Raw genomic sequence first — 20,567 nt, 5'->3', positions numbered from 1 at the left:
ATCTCTAAATTGGGAACAATAATTCCTCTTTATAGGGTTGTTGAGAGGATTAAGATAACAGGATTAAAGCAGTTCATTGCCTAGTGCTTGGTAGGTGACAATGCAAGAGATTATTATTACTGAAATAGTATCTAGCTAGCTTAGGAGCACTCCTATCCTAACCCAAGAAGAAATATCAGAGTGTATGATGATCTCTTTACCTTTGTCCTAGATATTAACACTAACTTGTTATCACCTGATTTTAGGATAACTTTAAGAATTGTCAGGTGTGAGAGGCAACAGAATGCAGTGTGATTGGTACATTCTATCTTTGGCTTCTAAGGATGATCTTGGGATCCACACATACCCAGGGCTAGCACAGTCTACAGGGATGATTTTATAGCTCTAATATAGGGTTTCCAAAAGAGGTAATACTGAGTCCTAGAGGATATTTTGGAAACTTGTAGAAGTGTTTTGCTTGTTAAAAATTATTTAGGCGATGCTCCTGGTCAATGGGCCAGGGAGGTTGGATACCTGTAGCTCATTGCCCAGTTACACAGTGAATTGTGTCAAGTCGTATATAACATTCAAATGTCTTCCTGGCCTCTACAAAAATAACTGATTGTATCTGACATATATAGCAACATTGAAGAAGGTTTTCTTTTTTAAACCAAATAATGCAGAAAGCCCAGTAATATAGGAGAAGGTCTTATGAGAAACAAAGCTTAATTGGAATAAAAATATGGTCTCAACATTATTGCACAATTTGCTTCAAGCCTCCTTTCTACTCAAAATATAATTATGGTAAACAAAATGTAAAGAGATATAGTATGAATTTGTTAATTTTCACTTTCTTTGATATTTTAAGGAATATTAATATTATTTTTTTTGTAGGTATCTTTTTTTTAATTTTTATTTTATTTATTCATTTATTTATGGCTATGCTGGGTCCTTGTTTCTGTGCGAGGGCTTTCTCCAATTGCGGCAAGTGGGGGCCACTCCTCATCGCGGTGCACGGGCCTCTCACCATCGTGGCCTCTCTTGTTGCGGAGCACAGACTCCAGACACGCAGGCTCAGCAATTGTGGCTTACGGGCCCAGCCGCTCCACGACATGTGGGATCTTCCCAGACCAGGGCCCGAACCCGTGTCCCCTGCATTGGCAGGCAGACTCTCAACCACTACGCCACCAGGGAAGCCCCGGAATATTAATATTTTTAATACCCACAGTGTTTTTTGGAAGTTAGTGTTTACATTATTAGTGACATGAAATGTGTCTCACAAAGTACTTTGAAATTATGGCAACATATTCCCTCATTGGTAGATTGGTTTGCTTCAAGATAATCCTCCAGGTGATAAGAGATAGAAAAACCAGACTCAATAAAGCATATATATTTCAAGACATCAGAGATATACCAAAGAAGAAGGAACCTGCAGAACCAAGATCCCGGAGAGAGGGGTAGCCCAAAGTGATGAGCCCAGCAGTTGGTGCTGCTATTCCCTTTGAACATTCGCTAATTAAAAAGCCAGCTGACATAAAAAGGAATGAAACTGGGTCATTTGTAGAGACGTGGATGGATTTAGAGACTGTCATACAGAGTGAGGTAAGTCAGAAAGAGAAAAACAAATATCGTATATTAACGCGTATATGTGGAACCTAGAAAAATGGTACAGATGAACTGGTTTGCAAGGCAGAAATAGAGACATAGAAGTAGAGAACAAACGTATGGACACCAAGGGGGAATGCGGTGGGATGGGGGGTCGTGGTGGTATGATGAATTGGGAGATTGGGATTGACATATATACACTAATATGTATAAAATAGATAATTAATAAGAACCTGTTGTATAAAAAAATAAATTAAATAAATTTAAAAAAATAATAATAAAAAAGCCAGTGGAGAAGCAGAGGATTTGAGCAGAAATTTGAGCAGATGGTCTCTGAAAGATGGGGAGCAAAAATTAGGCTGACCATGGGAGAGAGGAGACTGGAAAACACCCTGGACTTTTAGATAGGACTCTAAAGAAATACACCTCAGCAATAAAAGTAAATAAGAAATAGAGCAGCTCTCAAAAAATCCTGAAATTCAGCTTTGTATCAACTCAGTCCCCAGTTACATTAAGATGATCTATTTCTACCCTTACTGCATACCAGAAACAAAAATAATTCATCTATTAGCATAACATCATCCGAGCCTCAAATAATTTTTATAATTTTTTTACGCAAAATGTTTGGCATTCAATATAAAACAACCACACCTACAAAAAAAAAAAAAAAAAAAAGTAGGAATAAACCCAAAGGAAATCCAGAGATTAGTGTGGACTTTAAGATCAAGTGCGGACTTTAAAATACCTGTACTTGGCTTCAGATTTTAGAAGAAGCCTGAAGATTGCAGTGTGAACATAGGAAGCAAAAGAAAGCAAGGTAATTTGTGATCCTGAAGCAAATTCTTGGTTTCTGAGGTAAGAAGCTAAAAGAAAAAGATAGATTAGACCCTAAAAACAAAACCAATAGAGATCCCAGTGTACTCAGGGAAAGAGAAAATTTCCCCATCAGTCTTTATGCTTATGTTACCCATATAACACACAACAGGGCCCACCTTCATCCAGACTGATGCAAATTTATCAACTTTTCATTAAAGCCAATCCAGACATAGTACAGTCAAAGATAGACTGTCTATATGTTATGTATATCTCCTGTATTACTAATTGTGGAATGGTAAAATTCAGAAGCTAAGCAGAATTTCAGGTAGCTCCAAGATTGTCAAGAATCATTGAATCTTTAAATGATGGATTTTTTTGAATGATGATCATGTGCAAAGGAAACTTTGCAGGTGATCACTTAGAACAGAAGAATAGTTAGACAAAATTTTATATGTAGCCACTTTTGATGAAGATCTTAAAGAATTCAGCAGTTCCTGTCATGTACATTTCTAACCATAGTGATAGCATAAAGAGGATGCCTGATATTTATGGAGACTATCTGTTACAGATTTATGAGATAGTTATCTACTTTTCTCACTTGACTATGTATGAAGCCATTGTAAGAATTATGATTCTAGGGAACCACTTGCTCTGTTGCAGTGGTCTAATTGAATGGGGATAAGTAGATTCAACATTTTGTATAATGTTTTAAGTAGATTTTTGTCTCATTTAAAAATGTATTGGATTTAACAGTAATATATCAATACAGCAAATGGTAAAAGCTGATAATTGTATTTAAGAAACTAAATGAAAAGATGGAGAATTTTAGAAGTAAAAAAAGAATCAAATAAAAATTATAGAAATTAAAAGTGCTATCACCAAAAGTAATAACTGAATGCATGAAGAACAGAAGATTATAAAAGTGAAAAAAATTAATGAAATGGAAAATAAATCAAAAGAATGTACTCAGACTGAAACTTGGAGAGACAAGGACAGAATATACAGAGGCAGATGAGAAACAATGAAAAGTTCTAACACAGATGTATTTGGAGTTCCACAAGGAATGGAGAGAGAAAGAATGTGGCAGATGCAAGAGTTGAAGAGATAATGGTTAAGAATATTTCCGAACTGATGAAAAACATTGAACCAGAGAATAACAAATGCTACAATCTTAAGCAAGACAAATACAAAGAAAACTTCATTTGGTCATATCATAGTAAAACTGAGGAAAACCTAAAGAGAAAGATTTGAAATTGGCCAGATAAAAAAGGCAGGGTACTTTTAAAGAAGCAACAAGAAGCCTGGAGGGTAACTTTTCAATAGAAAAAAGAGAAGCCAGGAGACAATGGAATGGTATTTTTAAGTGCTAAAGAAATAACAGTGAAAGGATGGAATATATATCCCATACGAAAACTAACAAAAACAAAGTTAATGTATGCGTACCAAGAGTATGAGGGACATAGAAAGGCTGAGGAATTACTTCAGACTGAGGGATACTGATGAACATAATGTAATGCAACATTTATTCCTGGATAGGATCCTGAATGAGATAGGAAAGCTATGTTGTTGGGACAGTTGGCAAATCTGAATAGGGTCTGTGATTTTAATGATAGTGTTTATCAGTGTTGATTTTCAGATTGGTACGGTTGTATGATCATGATTTATGAGAGAATCTCTGGGAGAGTAACAGTAGAGTCTTTAGGGAGAAGGGGGAATCATTTCAGAAAAAGTATGTATATATGGAAAGAGAGAGAGAGAGAAGTAACATTTAACAATTGAGGAATTTGGGTAAGGGGGATAAGGAAATTCTTTGTACTGTTTTTGCAGCTTTTCTTTAAATTTGAAACTTTCAAAATAATAATTAAAAATATATATCCGGTATCATTATGAGAGTGAGCAACAAAGCCAAGATACGGGAGAAGATATAAGCAAAAAGGCATCTGAACCTGCAATATACAATAAAGTATCCACTACCCATATGTAGCTATTGAGCACTTGAAATGTGGTTAGTCCAAATTGGGATGTATATAAGCGAAAAATGCACACTAGATTTTAAAAACTTAGAATGAAAACAAAGTGTACAAATTATGTCTTTAATAGTGTTGTATTGGTTACATGTTGAACCGATGATATTTAGATATAATTGGTTAAATAAAACATATAATAAAATTAACTTCATATGCTACTTTTTACTCTTTTTAATGTAGCTATTGGAAAGTTTAAAATTAAGCACATTTGTTCAAATTGTATTTCCATTGGATAGTGGTGATCTAGAAGATATAAAGCACTCTTACAGATCAATAAGGAAAAACAACCTAATTTTAAAAATTGGTAAAAAACTTGAATGCGCACCACAGAAGAAAGAACCTCCAAATGACCCGTAAACATATAAAGAGTGCTCAACGTCAGCAGTCAAAAGGAAATGCAAATTAAAATCATAATGACATAGCCACCTGACGGCTAAAACTATAAAGATGGAGAATAGTGCTAACGACGTGAAATAACTGGAAATCTTTAACACACTTTTAGTATAAGGGTAAATTGATACATTCACTTTGGAGAAGTGATAGTATTTACTGAAGCTGGACATAGACATCTCTGTGACCTAATAATTTCTACTCCTTGTATCTACTTAGCAGAAATGCATACAGTTGTGTTCCAAAAACATGTATTGATACAAGAACATTGAAAGCAATGTTACCCATAATAGTCCCCAAACTGGAACAAGTGAATGTCCATTAACATTAAAACGGGACCTTCAAGATGGCGGAGGAGTAAGACATGGAGATCACCTTCCTCCCCAAAAATACATCAGAAATACATCGACATGTGGAACAACTCCTACAGAACACCTACTGAATGCTAGCAGAAGACCTCAGACTTCCCCAAAGGCAAGAAACTCCCCACGTACCTGGGTAGGGAAAAGAAAAAACAGAGACAAAAGAATAGGGACAGGACCTGCACCTCTGGGAGGGAGCTGTGAAGGAGGAAAGGTTTCCACACACTAGGAAGCCCCTTTACTGGCAGAGCCAGGGAGTGGGTGGGGGGGCAGTGGGAAGCTTCGGAGCCATGGAGGAGAGCACAGCAACAGGGGAGCAGAGGGCAAAGTGGAGAGATTTCCACACAGAGGATCAGTGCTGAACAGCACTCACCAGCCTGAGAGGCTTGTCTGCTCACCTGCCGGGGCGGGTGGGGGCTGGGAGCTGAGGCATGGGCTTCGGAGGTCAGATCTCAGGGAGACGTCTGGGGTTGGCTGCGTGAACACAGACTGAAAGGGACTAGTGCACCACTGCTAGCCGGGAGGGAGTCCAGGAAAGAGTAAAGACCTGCCTGAGAGACAAGAGACCATTGTTTCCGGGTGCACGAGGAGAGGGGATTCAGAGCACTGCCTAAATGAGCTCCAGAGATGGGCACGAGCCGCGGCTATCAGCGCAGACACCAGAGAAGGGCATGAAACACAAAGGCTGCTGCTGCAGCCACCAAGAAGCCTGTGTGCAAGCACAGGTCACTATCCACACCTCCCCTCCTGGGAGCCTGTGCAGCCCACCACTGCCAGGGTCCTGTGGTCCAGGAACAACTTCCCTGGGAGAACAAATGGCGTGCCTCAGACTGTTGCAATGTCACGCCGGCCTCTGCCACTGCAGGCTTGCCCCGCATTCTGTACCCCTCCCTCCCCACTGCCTGAGTGAGCCAGAGCCCCCTAATCAGCCACTACTTTAACCCTGTCCTGTCTGGGCAGGGAAGAGATGCCCTCAGGCAACCTACACACATAGGCAGGGCCAAATCCAAAGCTGAACCCCAGGAGCTGTGCGAACAAAGAACAGAAAGGGAAATTTCTCCCAGCAGCCTCAGGAGCAACAAATTAAATCTCCAGAGTCAACGTGATGTATCCTGCATCTGTGGAAAACCTGAATAGAAAACGAATCATCCCAATATCGAGGTGGTGGACTTTGGCAGCAACTGTAGACTTGGGGTTTGCTTTCTGCATCTAATTTGTTTCTGGTTTTATGTTTATCTTAGTTTATTATTTAGAGGTTATTATCACTGGTAGAATTGTTTATTAATTTGGTTGCTCTCTTCCTTTATTTTTTTTTATATATAAATATATAAATATGTTTTTCCTCTTTCTCTTTTTGTGAGTGTGTATGTGCATGCTTCTTTGTGTGATGTTGTCTGTATAGCTTTCCTTTTACCATTTGTCCTAGGGTTCTGTCTGTCCTTTTTTTTTTTTTTTTTTGTATACTTTTTAGCATTTGTTATCATTGGTGGATTCGGTTTTTTTGGTTTGGTTGCTCTCTTCTTTCTTTCTTTTTTTAAATTACTTTTTAATATTTTTATTTTTAATAATTTTTTTCTTTATGTTAATAACTTTCTTTTCTTTTTTCTTTCTTTCCTTCTTTCTTTCCTTCTTTTTCTTTCTTTCTTTCTTTCTTTCTTTCTTTTTTTCTCCCTTTTCTTCTGAGCCATGTGGCTCACAGGTTCTTGGTGCTCTGGCTAAGTGTCAGGCTTGTGTTTCTATAGTTGGAGAGCCGAGTTCAGGACATTGGTCCACCAGAGATCTCCTGCTCCATGTAATATCATATGGCGAAAGATCTCCCAGAGATCTCCATCTCAATGCTAAGACCCAGCTCCACTCAACGACCAGGAAGCTACAGTGCTGGACACCCCATGCCAAACAACTTTCAAGGCAGGAAAACAACCCCACCCATTAGCAGAGAGGCTGCCTAAAATCATAATAAGGTCACAGACACCCCAAAACACACCACTGGACATGGTCCTGCCCACCAGAAAGACAAGATCCAGCTTGATCCACCAGAACACAGGCACCAGTCCACTCCATCAGAAGCCTACCCAACCTACTGAAGCAACCTTAGCCAGAGGGGGCAGACACCAAAAACAACGGGAACTACAAACTTACAGCCTGTAAAAAGGAGACCCCAAACACTGTAAGTTAAGAAAATAGGAGACAGAGAAACACACAGAAGATGAAGGAGCAAGGTAAAATCCCACCAGACCAAACAAATGAAGAGGACATAGGCAGTCAACCTGAAAAATAATTCAGAGTAATGATAGTAAAGATGATCCACAATTTTGGAAATAGAAGGGAGAAAATAAAAGAAACGTTTAACAAGGACCTGGAAGAACTAAAGAGCAAACAAACAATGATGAACAACACAATAAATGAAATTAAAAATTCTCTAAAAGGGATTAATAGCAGAATAACTGATGTATAAGAACGGATAAGCCACCTGGAAGATAAAACAGTGGAAATAACTACCACAGAGCAGAATAAAGAAAAAAGAATGAAAAGAATACAGGACAGAGCAGAAGCAAGAAGAACTACAATCCTGCAGCCTGTGGAACAAAAACCACATTCACAGAAAGACAGACAAGATGAAAAGGTAGAGGGCTATATACCAGATGAAGGAACAAGATAAAACCCCAGAAACACAACTAAATGAAATGGAGATAGGCAACCTTCCAGAAAAAGAATTCAGAATAATGATAGTGAAGATGATCCAGGACGCCGGAAAAAGAATGGAGGCAAAGATCGAGAAGTTGCAAGAAATGTTTAACAAAGACCTAGAAGAATTAAAGAACGAACAAACAGAGATGAACAATACAATAACTGAAATGAAAACTACACTAGAAGGAATCAATAGCAGAATAACTGAGGCAGAAGAATGGATAAGTGACCTGGAAGACAGAATGGTGGAATTCACTGCTACAGAGCAGACTAAAGACTAAAACAGACTAAAGAAAAAAAAGAATGAAAAGAAATGAAGACAGCCTAAGAGACCACTGGGACAACATTAAACGCAACACCATTTGCATTATAGGGGTCCCAGAAGGAGAAGAGAGAGAGAAAGGACCAGAGAAAATATTTGAAGAGTTTATAGTCGAAAACTTCCCTAATATGGGAAAGGAAATAGCCACCCAAGTCCAGGAAGCACAGAGAGTCCCATACAGGATAAACCCAGGGAGAAACACACCGAGACACATAGTAATCAAATTGGCAAAAATTAAAGACAAAGAAAAATTATTGAAAGCAGCAAGGGAAAAACAACAAATAACATACAAGGGAACTCCCATAAGGTTAACAGCTGATTTCTCAGCAGAAACTCTACAAGCCAGAAGGGAGTGGCATGATATACTTAAAGTGATGAAAGGGAAGAACCTACAACCAAGATTATTCTACCAGGCAAGGATCTCATTCAGATTCGATGGAAAAATCAAACTCTTTACAGACAAGCAAAAGCTAAGGGAATTCAGCACCACCAAACCAGCTCTACAACAAATGCTAAAGGAACATCTCTAAGTGGGAAACAGAAGAGAAGAAAAGGACCTATGAAAACAAACCCAAAGCAATTAAGAAAATGGTCATAGGAACATACATATCGATAATTACCTTAAACGTGAATGGATTAAAGGCTCCAACCAAAAGACACAGGTTTGCTGAATGGATACAAAAACAAGACCCATATATATGCTGTCCACAAGAGACCCACTTCAGACCTAGGGACACATACAGACTGAAAGTGAGGGGATGGAAAAAGATATTCCATGCAAATGGAAATCAAAAGAAAGCTGGAGTAGCTATACTTATATCAGATAAAATAGACCTTAAAACAAAGAATGTTACAAGAGACAAGGAAGGACACCACATAATGATCAAGGGATCAATCCAAGAAGAATCTATAACAATTATAAATATATATGCACCCAACATAGGAGCACCTCAATACATAAGGCAAGTGCTAACAGCTATAAAGGAGGAAATTGACAGTAACACAATAATAGTGGGGGACTTTAACACCTCACTTACACCAATGGACAGATCATCCAAAATGAAAATAAATAAGGAAACAGAAGCTTTAAATGACACAATAGACCAGATAGATTTAATTGATATTTGTAGGACATTCCATCCCAAAACAGCAGATTACACTTTCTTCTCAAGTGCACACAGAACATTCTCCAGGATAGATCACATCTTGGGTCACATATCAAGCCTCAGTAAATTTAAGAAATTGAAATCATATCAAGCATCTTTTCTGACCACAATGCTACGAGATTAGAAATCAATTACAGGGAAAAAAACGTAAAAAACACAAACACATGGAGGCTAAACAATACGTTACTAAATAACCAAGAGATCACTGAAGAAATCAAAGAGGAAATCAAAAAATACCTAGAGACAAATGACGATGAAAACACGATGATCCAAAACCTATGGGATACAGCAAAAGCACTTCTAAGAGAGAATTTTATAGCTATACAAGCCTACTTCAAGAAAAAAGAAAAATCTCAAGTAAACAATCTAACCTTACACCTAAAGGAACTAGAGAAAGAAGAACAAACAAAACCCAAAGTTAGCAGAAGGAAAGAAATCATAAAGATCAGAACAGAAATAAAAGAAATAGAAACAAAGAAAACAATAGCAAAGATCAATAAAACTAAATGTTGGTTCTCTGAGAAGATAAACAAAATTGATAAACCATTAGCCAGACTCATCAAGAAAAACAGGGAGAGGACACAAATCAATAAAATTAGAAATGAAAAAGGAGAAGTTACAACAGACACTGCAGTAATACAAAGCATCCTAAGAGACTACTACAAGCAACTCTATGCCAATAAAATGGACAACCTGGAAGAACTGGACAAATTCTTAGAAAGGTATAACCTTCCAAGACTGAACCAGGAAGAAACAGAAAATATCAACAGACCAATCACAAGTAATGAAGTAGAAACTGTGGTTAAACATCTTCCAACAAACAAAATTCCAGGACCAGATGGCTTCACAGGTGAATTCTATCAAACATTTAGAGAAGAGCTAACACCCATCCTTCTCAAACTCTTTCAAAAAATTGCAGAGGAAGGAACACTCCCAAACTCATTCTATGAGGCCACCATCACCCTGATATGAAAACCAGACAAAGATACTACAAAAAAAGAAAATTACAGACCAATGTCACTGATGAATATACATGCAAAAATCCTCAACAAAATACTAGCAAACAGAATCCAACAACACATTAAAAGGATCATACACCACGATCAGGTGGGATTTATCCCAGGGATGCAAGGATTCTTCAATATACACAAATCAATCAATGTGATACACCATAGTAACAAATTGAAGGATAAAAACCATATGATCATCTCAATAGATGCAGAAAAACTTTCAACAAAATTCAACACCCATTTATGATAAAAACACTCCAGAAAGTAAGCATAGAGAGACCTTACCTCAACATAATAAAGGCCATATATGAAAAACCCACAGCCAACATCTTTCTCAATGGTGAAAAATTGAAACCATTTCCTGTAAGATCAGGAACAAGACAATGTTGTCCATTCTCACCACTATTATTCAACATGGTTTTGGAAGTTTTAGCCACAGCAATCAGAGAAGAAAAAGAAATAAAAGGAATCCAAATTGGATATGAAGAATTAAAGTTGTCACTGTTTGCAGATGACATGATACTACACATAGAAAATCCTAAATATGCTACCAGAAAACTGCTAGTGCTAATAAATGAATTTGGTAAAGTAGCAGGATACAAAATTAATGCACAGAAGTCTCTTGCATTCCTATACACTAATGATGAAACATCTGAAAGAGAAATTAAGGAAACACTCCCATTTACCATTGCAAGAAAAAGGATAAAATACCTAGGAATAAACCTACCTAAGGAGACAAAAGACTTGTATGCAGAAAACTATGACACTGATGAAAGAAATTAAAGATGATACAAAGAGATATTCCACGTTCTTGGATCAGAAGAATCAACATTGTGAAAATTACTATACTCCCCAAAGCAGTCTACAGATTCAGTGCAATCCCTATCAAACTACCAATGGCATTTTTCAAAGAGCTAGAACAAAAAATTTCACAATTTGTATGGAAATACAAAAGACCCCGAATAGCCAAAGCAATCTTGAGAAAGAAAAATGGAGCTGGAGGAATCAGGCTCCTGGACTTCAGAGTATACTACAAAGCTACAATAATCAAGACAGTATGGTACTGGCACAAAAACAGAAATATAGATGAATGGAACAGGATAGAAAGGCAGAGATAAACCCATGTATATATGATCTCCTTATTTTTAATAAAGGAGGCAAGGATATATAATGGAGAAAAGCCAGCCTCTTCATTAAGTAGTGCTGGGAAAACTGGACAGCTACATGTAAAAGGATGAAATTAGAACACTCCCTAACACCTTACACAAAAATAAACTCAAAATGGATTAAAGACTTAAATATAAGGCCAGACACTATAATACTGTTAGAGGAAAACATAGGCAGAACACTCTATGACATAAATCACAGCAAGATCCTTTTTCACCCACCTCCCAGAGAAATGGAAATAAAAACAAAAATAAGCAAATGGGACCTAATGAAACGTAAAAGCTTTTGCACAGCAAAGGAAACCATAAACAAGACAAAAAGACAACCCTCAGAATGGGAGAAAATAATTGCAACTGAAGCAACTGACAAAGGATTAATCTCCAAAATTTACAAGCAGCTCATGCAGCTCAATATCAAAAAAGCAATCCAATCCAAAAATGGGCAGAAGACCTAAATCAACTATTTTCCAAAGAAGACATACAGATTACCAACAAACACATGAAAGGACACTCAACATCACTAATTATTAGAGAAATGCAAATCAAAACTACAATGAGGTATCCCCTCACACCAGTCAGAATTGCCATCATCAAAAAATCTACAAAAAATAAATGCTGGAGAGGGTGTGGAGAAAAGGGAACCCTCTTGCACTGTTGGTGGGAATGTAAATTCATACAGCCACTATGGAGAACAGTATGGAAGTTCCTTAAAAAACTAAAAATAGACCTACCATACAACCCAGCAATCCCACTACTGGGCATATACCCTGAGAAAACCATAAATCAAAAAGAGTCATGTACCACAATGTTCACTGAAGCTCTATTTACAATAGCTAGGACATGGAAGCAACCTAAGTGTCCATCAACAGATGAATGGATAAAGAAGATGTGGCACATATATGCAATGGAATATTACTCAGCCATAAAAAGAAACGAAATTGAGTTATTAGTCATGAGGTGGATGGACCTAGAGTCTGTCATACAGAGTGAAGTAAGTCAGAAAGAGAAAAACAAATACCATATGCTAACACATATATTTGGAAACTAAAAAAAAAAAAATGGTTATGAAGTACCTAGGGGCAGCACAGGAATAAAGATGCAGACGTAGAGAGTGGACTTGAGGACACAGGGAGGGGAAAGGGTAAGCTGGGACAAAGTGAAAGAGTGGCATGGACTTATATATACAACCAAATGTAAAGTAGATAGCTAGTGGGAAGCAGCTGCATAACACAGGGAGATCCGCTCAGTGCTTAGTGACCATCTGGAGGGGTGGGATAGGGAGGTTCGGAGGGAGATGCAAGTGGGAGTAGATATGGGGATATATGCATATGTATAGCTGATTCACTTAGTTATAAAGCAGAAACTAACACACCATTGTAAAGCAAATATACTCAATAAAGATGTTTAAAAAATAATAAAAGGGGTTCTATTGAAAAGATTAAAAAAAAGTAAGTCAGAAAGAGAAAAACAAATACCGTATGCTAACACATATATATTAAATTAAAAAAAAATGTTTCTGAAGAACCTAGAGGCAGGATAGGAATAAAGACACAGACGTAGAGAATGAACTTGAGAACTCAGTGTGGGGGAAGAGTAAGCTGGGATGAAGTGAAAGCATGACCTGGACTTATATACACTACCAAATGTAAAATAGATAGCTATTGGGAAGCAGTCACATAGCACAGGGAGATCAGCTGGGTGCTTTGTGACTGCCTAGAAGGGTGGGATAGGGAGGGTGGGAGGGAGACGCAAGAGGGAGGAGATATGGAGATATATGTATATATATATATAGCTGATTCCCTTTTTATAAAGTAGAAATTAACACACCATTGTAAAGCAATTATACTCCAATAAAGATGTTAAAAAAAAATTAGAATGGAAGAATAAGTTGTGGTATCCTAGTATAAATGAATACTATACACAATGAAAATGAATAAAATCCTGCACATTTAATAATGTAGATTAATCTCACAATGTTAAATGAAATACTTCAGACATGAATATTTACACACTGTATGAGTAAATTTACATAATGTTCAAAAATAGGCAAAGTTCATCTATATGTTAGAAATCAGGATGGGGTACCTTTGTAAAGGAGGGTTGAAGGAGTAACTAAAAGGGAACATGAAGTGTGCTTTTGGAGTGAAAGCAATGTTACAATTTTTTATTAATTGAGGTACTGTTGATTTACAATATAATATTGGTTTAAAATGTACAACATAGATTCAAATTTTTTATAGAGTATACTCCATTTATAGTTATTATAAAATGTTGGCTATATTCCTGTGCTGTATGATATATATTTGTAGCTTATCTATTTTATATATAGTAGCTTGTACATCTTAATCCCCTACCCCTATCTTGCCCCTCTCCCCTCCCTCTCCCCACTAGTAACCACTAGTTTGTTCTCTATATCTGTGAGTCTGTTTCTTTTTTGTTAGATTCATTATTTTACTTATTTTTTAGATTCCACATATAAGTGATATCATACAGTATTTGTCTGTCTCTGTCTGACTTATCATACTTACCATAATAACCCCCAGCTCCATCCATGTTGTTGCAAATAGCAACAATAATAATAACAATAGCAGTTGTTACTTTCCATGGTTGAATAGTATTCCATTGTGTGTATGTGTGTATATATATATATCTCACATCTTCTTTATCCATTCGTCTGTTGATGGACACTTAGGTTGCTTCCATACCTTGGCTATTGTAAATAATTCTGCTATGAACATTGGGGTGCATGTATCTCATCAAATTAGTGTTTTTGTTTTCTTTGGATATATACGCAGAAGTGGAATTACTGGATCATATGGTAGTTCTATTTTTAGTTTTTAAAGGAACTTTCATACTGTTTTCCATAGTGGCTTCACCAATTACACTCCCACCAACAGTGTACAAGGGCTCCCTTTTCTCCATATCCTCACCAACATTTGTTATTTGTGGTCTTTTTGATGACAGTCCTTCTGACAGATGTGAGGTGATCTCTCATTTTGGTTTTCATTTGCAGTTCTCTGATGATTAGCAACATTGAGCATCTCTTCATGTGCCTGTTGGTCATCTACATGTCTTCTTTGGAAAAATATCTCTTCAGGTCTTCTGCCCATTTTCTAATAGGGCTGTTTTTATGATGTTGAATTGTATGAGCTGTTTATATATGATGGATATTAACCCCTTATTAGTCATATTATTTAGAATATTTTCTCCCATTCAGTAGGTTATCTTTTCATTTTGTTGATGATCTCCTTTGCTGTGCAAAAGTTTTTAGATTTCATAAGGTCCCATTTGTTTATTTTTGCTTTTGTTTACTTTACCTTAGGAGACAGAGCCAAAAAAAATTACGACTATTTATGTCAAAGTGTGTTCCACCTTTGCTTTCTTCTAGGAGATTCATGATTTCAGGCTTTACATTTAGGTCTTGAATCCATTTTAAGTTTATTTTTGTACATGGTGTGGAAAATGTTCTAATTTCATTCTTTTACATGTAGCTGTCCAGGTTTTCTCAGCATCACTTATTGAAGAGACTGCCTTTTCTCCATTGTATATTCTTGGGTCCTTTGTCATAGAATAATTGACAATACATGTGTGGGTTTCTTTCTGAGCTCTCTATTCTGTTCCATTGGGCATGTGTCTGTTTTTGTGCCTGACCATACTGTTTTGATCACTGTGGCTTTGTAGTATAGTCTGAAGCCAGGGAGCATGATACCTCCAGCTCTGTTCTTTCCCAAGATTGTTTGGACTATTCAGGGTCTTTTGTGTTTCCATACAAATTTTTAAATTATTTGTTCTAGTTTTGTGAAAATTGCCCTTGGTACTTTGATAGGGATTGCATTGAATCTGTAGATTGCCTTGGGTAGTATGGACATTTTAACAATATTAATTGTTCCAATCCATGAACATGGTGTATCTTTCCATCTGTTTCATCTTCAATTTCTTTCATCAGTGTCTTATAGTTTTCCAAGTACAGGTCCTTTTACGTCCTTTGGTAGGTTTATTCCTAGGTATTTTATTCTTTTTGATATAATTGTTAATGGAATTTTTTCCTTAATTTCTCTTTTTGATAGTTTTCTGTTTGTGTATAGAAATGCAATAGATTTCTGTATATTAATTTTGTATCCTGCAACTTTACCAAATCATTGGTGAGCTCTAGTTTTCTGGTGGCATCTTTAGGATTTTCTATGTATAGTATCATGTCATCTGCAAACAGTGAGAGTTTTACTTCTTCTTTTCCAATTTGGATTCCTTTCATTTCTTTTTCTTCTCTGATTGCTGTGGCTAGGACATCCAATATGATGTTGAATAATAGTGGTGAGAGTGGACATCCTTGTCTTTTTCCTGATCTTAGAGGAAATGTTTTCAGCTTTTCACCGTTGAGTATGATATTAGCTGTGGATTTGTCATATATGGCCTTTATTACGCTAAGATATGTTCTCTCTATGCCCACGTTCTGGAGAGTTTTTATCATAAATGGATGTTGAATTTTGTCAAAAGACTTTTCTGCACCTATTGAGAATATCATATGGTTTTTATTCTTCAGTTTGTTCATGTGGTGTATCACATTGATTGATTCGTGGATACTGAAAAATCCTTGCATCCCTGGGATAAAACCCACTTGATCACAGTGTATGATACCCAGGGGTATCAGTCTTGACTATACTGCAACTCCACCCCTCCTACCCATCTCATTTTAGTTCCTCCTTTATATCTTTAGTTGTAGAAGATCTTTTCTGGTAGGCTCTTTTCTTTTTCATTGATAGGTGTTCTGTAAATTGTTGTAATTTTCATGTGCCCATGAAAGAAGGTGAGCTCAGGGTATTTCTACTCCTCCATCTTGGCTAACTCTCCCTATTTCTTGAACTGGGTACTGCTTAAACCAATGAATTCACCTTGCATATTTCATTAATCTGTTCAGTTATGATTTGGGCCTTTTTTGGTATGTAAGATAGACCAATAAAATGGCTTATTTAAAAAAATCTGGCACATTAACGTTATTTACTCACTTCTTTTCAAGAATAACATAGTCACACCCACTTCACTTTTTTTTTTTTACTTCAATGATTTGTAATTTGTTGAGTATTATACTTCTTTTAACTAAAGCTATTTACCTTCTTCTGTTACCAGAAACCAGTAAGTCTAGAGTGTTACTAATTCTCCTAACATTAGTTTTTGTTCTGATGTCCACTTATAACACTGCTCTTTTACTTTCCTAAACTACTTGTATGAAACGACATTTAACCTTCTCTCTTAATTCTAGCCTTACTCATTATTCATTGTATGGTGCAAGAGCCTGACTACGTTATTCTTCTAAAGTAGTTGTTTCTGAGCATTTATATATTGCAGTACTATTATTTTATTAGGAATTATTTTTCCTCCTTTACAATTATAGCATTATATTGTTTCCTCCTTTACAATTATAACATTATATTAGTAGGTTATGCTATCTATGAAGGTAATCTTAGGATAATAAAGGGGGAGTTACAAAATAATTTGTTACTCAAAGCAGGACTTGGGTCTAAACAGAATTGAGAACCTCTGATCAAGATAATAGGGATTCTGCTGGAGGATGGATGTGTCTTTAGAAGGGAAACAAAGGAGAGGATAATAGACTTTCTAAATCCCACTTTCCTGACTTTCTTAAATACCACTCTCTTTCATTTGTTGGTAGAAGAACGAACACAGGCTTTGAAGCCCCTCAGAACTGGTTTCTAATAGGTACATGTCTGTTATTTACTAGCTACATGACCTTGTGGAAGTTACTTAAACCACCTAAGCTTTGGTTCATCTATAAAATAGCACTAATCATTTCTTGCTTCTTAGGGTTGCCATGAGAATTTAGGAGATAACACAGACAAATCTTGCACAGCAAGTGACTAACCTATAATTGACATTGAACAAATATTAATGCACTTCCAATCTACCACCTCCATGCCCAGGGTTATAGCTAACTCCAAGGGTACCTTTGTGAAAATTTTAAAATGGTATCCTTTCATCTGGATGGGTGCTACTCCCAGTCAAGGCTCATGACTTGGTAAGTGGAGCACTGCCTCTATCCCCACGAGAATCAAGGTCCTTCCCCTACCTCTCTCCAGTTAGACTCCAATACTGAAGGAATGAGTTTTCATACATGTGCTAGAGTCCAAGAATATGATTACCATGATCAAAGTCCCAAAGGAATGGCTGGGTGGTCTGTAGCATAATTTTGTTTCCCTTCGTGTTCCTGGGTAGACCAGATGGCATGAACTTTGAAGATCTCCGAGAAGCTCTGGACCAGAACTCTCTATCAAAGGGACTTTTAAAAACCCTGACTCTCTTATATACCATCTCCATGAGTGACCACTCTTACAAGTGGACTTTAACCAAGAATTTGATGGGTGTAACTCAGACTGGCTGCTAAGCAACAGCACCACCACCACCCCCGCCGAAGTCATTGTGACATTGCTTTCTACAAGGCAACATTATGGTGTAGAGGGAGCCAGAGAAGCCCAACTTTGAAAATAAGCTCTGCTAACTATTAACTTCATAATCTTGGGCAAATTTTCCTCACAATATCTCAATTTCTTCACCTGTAGCACAAGGACAATATTCACCATGTAGGAGATAACCTATATAAAGTCCAATGCTTGGCTTATTCAACTTGTTCATCATTTCCCTTCCTGCCCTCATTGATTTATTCATTCAACAGGTACTTATTAAACTCTTATGTCAGGTACTGCTCTAGGCTTTGGGAATATAGCAGTGAACAGAAATCCTTGTTCTCCTAGAGGTTAATTCTAGCAGGGGAGGCAATGAAAATGGTAAATACATAAAAAGTATGGGATGTCAGGTATTGATTTTGCCAAGGAAAAACAAAGGAATCACAGACAGGGAAGAAGGGAAAAGGGAGCTTCATGGCCAGGAAGGGGCCCACCGAGAAGGTAGCTTCGAGGAAAGGCCTACAGGAAGTGAGGCAGAAAGTCAAATGGAAATCTTGGGAAAGAGTATTCTAGCTTGTGCAAAAGCCCTGAGGCAGTAACATGCCTGGACTACTGGGGAAACAGCAAAGACACCAAAGTAGTTGAAGTAGAGGTAGTGAGAAGTGTTTTCAACATTTCTTTTAAGGCAGGTTTAGTGATGATGAACTCCCTCAGCTTTTGTTTTTCTAGGAAAGCCTTTAGTTCTTCGTTATAATTAAGTATAAATTTGCTGGGCAGAGTATTCTCAGCTGACAGTTTTTAATCTTTCAATATTATGAGTATGTCATCCCACTTTCTCCTGGGCTGTAGAGTTTCTGCTGAGAAATCTACTGAAAGCCTAATGGGGGTTCCTTGTAGGTTACTGTCTTTTTTTTCCCCCTGGCTGCCTTTAAAATTCTTTCTTTGTCATTGACTTTTGACAGTTTTAATATAATGTGTCTTGGAAAAGGTCTTCTTGCACTGAGATAATTATGTGTTCTCTTATCTTTGTGAACTTGTATATCCAGTTCCTTCCCAGGCTTGGGAGTTCTAACCTATTATTTCTTTAAATAAACTCTCTGTTCCCTTCTCTCTCTCTTCTCCTTCTGGGATACCCATTAGCCTTATGTTGCCTTTCTTAATGGAATTGGATAATTCTCATAGAATTTATTCATTTAAAAAATCTTAGTTCTCTTTTCTCTTCTACCTGAATCATTCGTAGATTTTGAACTTACTAGTTCTCTCTTCCTTATGGTCTGCTCTATTTCCAATGCTTTTAATGCTTTCATCATCTCATTTATTGAGTTCTTCGCTCCAGAATTTCTGTTTTGTTCTTCTTTAGAGTTTCAGTCTCTTCAGTAAAGCATTCCTTCTGTTCATTAATTTTATTCCTGAGCTCATTGAACTGTCTTTCTGAGTTTTCTTGTAGCTCATTGAGTTCTTTCATGACAGATATTTTCAATTCTCTATCAGTTAGTTCACACTCTTTCATGCCTTTAAGTTTGGTTTTCTGAGAATTGCCATTTTCTTTTTGTGATACCATATTACCATGGTTTTTCATGGTGCTTAATGAGTTGTTCCTCTGCTGGCACTTTTGAAGTAGCAAACACCTTTTTTAATTAGGAAAACTCTTTTCACTTTGACTTTAACAATTCAACATGTTGGTTATTAGAGGCCTTTTTTTTTCTTTCTAGTAGGTAGTGCTATAGCACAAGTTTTCATTTCTCTTACCTGAACTGTCTCTGGCTATATTTGAAAATTGACTTTCCACCCTCCACCGCCTCTACCAGAGGTGTCACTTATGCCCTTGCTGCTTTGCCTCCAGAATCTCTGGTGCCTTGCTGTTGCCAATGTTGCCATTGTTGCCAGGGTCACTGCCAAGGGCATCAGGATGGTGGGCACCTCCACTGGGTCCAGGGATGCCTGGGTGGTGGGCAACACTGCCACAGCAAAGGCAGTGGGAAGGTGGAGTTGGAAGGGGGTCGTGGGTGCCTTTGATGCATCTGGGATTGTCAGATGCAAGAGTGCCAGAGTCCAGGCACCACCAGAACTGGAGGGACTGAGGTCATGGGCCTTGCCACTGCTGATGCCTGGCTCCCTGTGTCTGGGGTACTGCTGCAGTCTGGAGGCCTAATTTGTGTGTGCTGCCTCCCCTATTACTACTGGGTCCTCTGGAACTGTTGGCTCAGTACTGTCATGGCCACGGAGTCCAGATTGCAATTACCACCTCTGCTGTTCTCCCAATTCCACCTCCTCTATTTGTTCCAGTCTACTTATCTTCAGATGTACAGATGTGTGGATCTCTCCAGAATCCTAGTGTGTTGGACCAGAGGAACCTTTGTTGAGTTATGAATGTTTTACTCATTGTAGATTGAAGAGGAGAGACCAGCAGACTGTCTCATACTACCATGATATTGACGTCACCCCTGATCTTCTTTTTCCTAACATGCTGTGTTCATTCCACCTCAAGGACTTTGTACTTGCTGCACCTCTGCACTTTTCCTAGATCTCAGAATGACTGGTTCGTCTCTAATATCAAGGCTCATCTCATATGGGATCTCTCCAGAGAGGCATTCCTGGACTGCTCAAACTAAAATAGGTT

This window comes from Eschrichtius robustus, chromosome 3 (assembly GCF_028021215.1).
Source record: "Eschrichtius robustus isolate mEscRob2 chromosome 3, mEscRob2.pri, whole genome shotgun sequence".
Lineage (NCBI taxonomy): Eukaryota > Metazoa > Chordata > Mammalia > Artiodactyla > Eschrichtiidae > Eschrichtius > Eschrichtius robustus.
Note: the sequence above shows the minus strand (reverse complement) of the source record.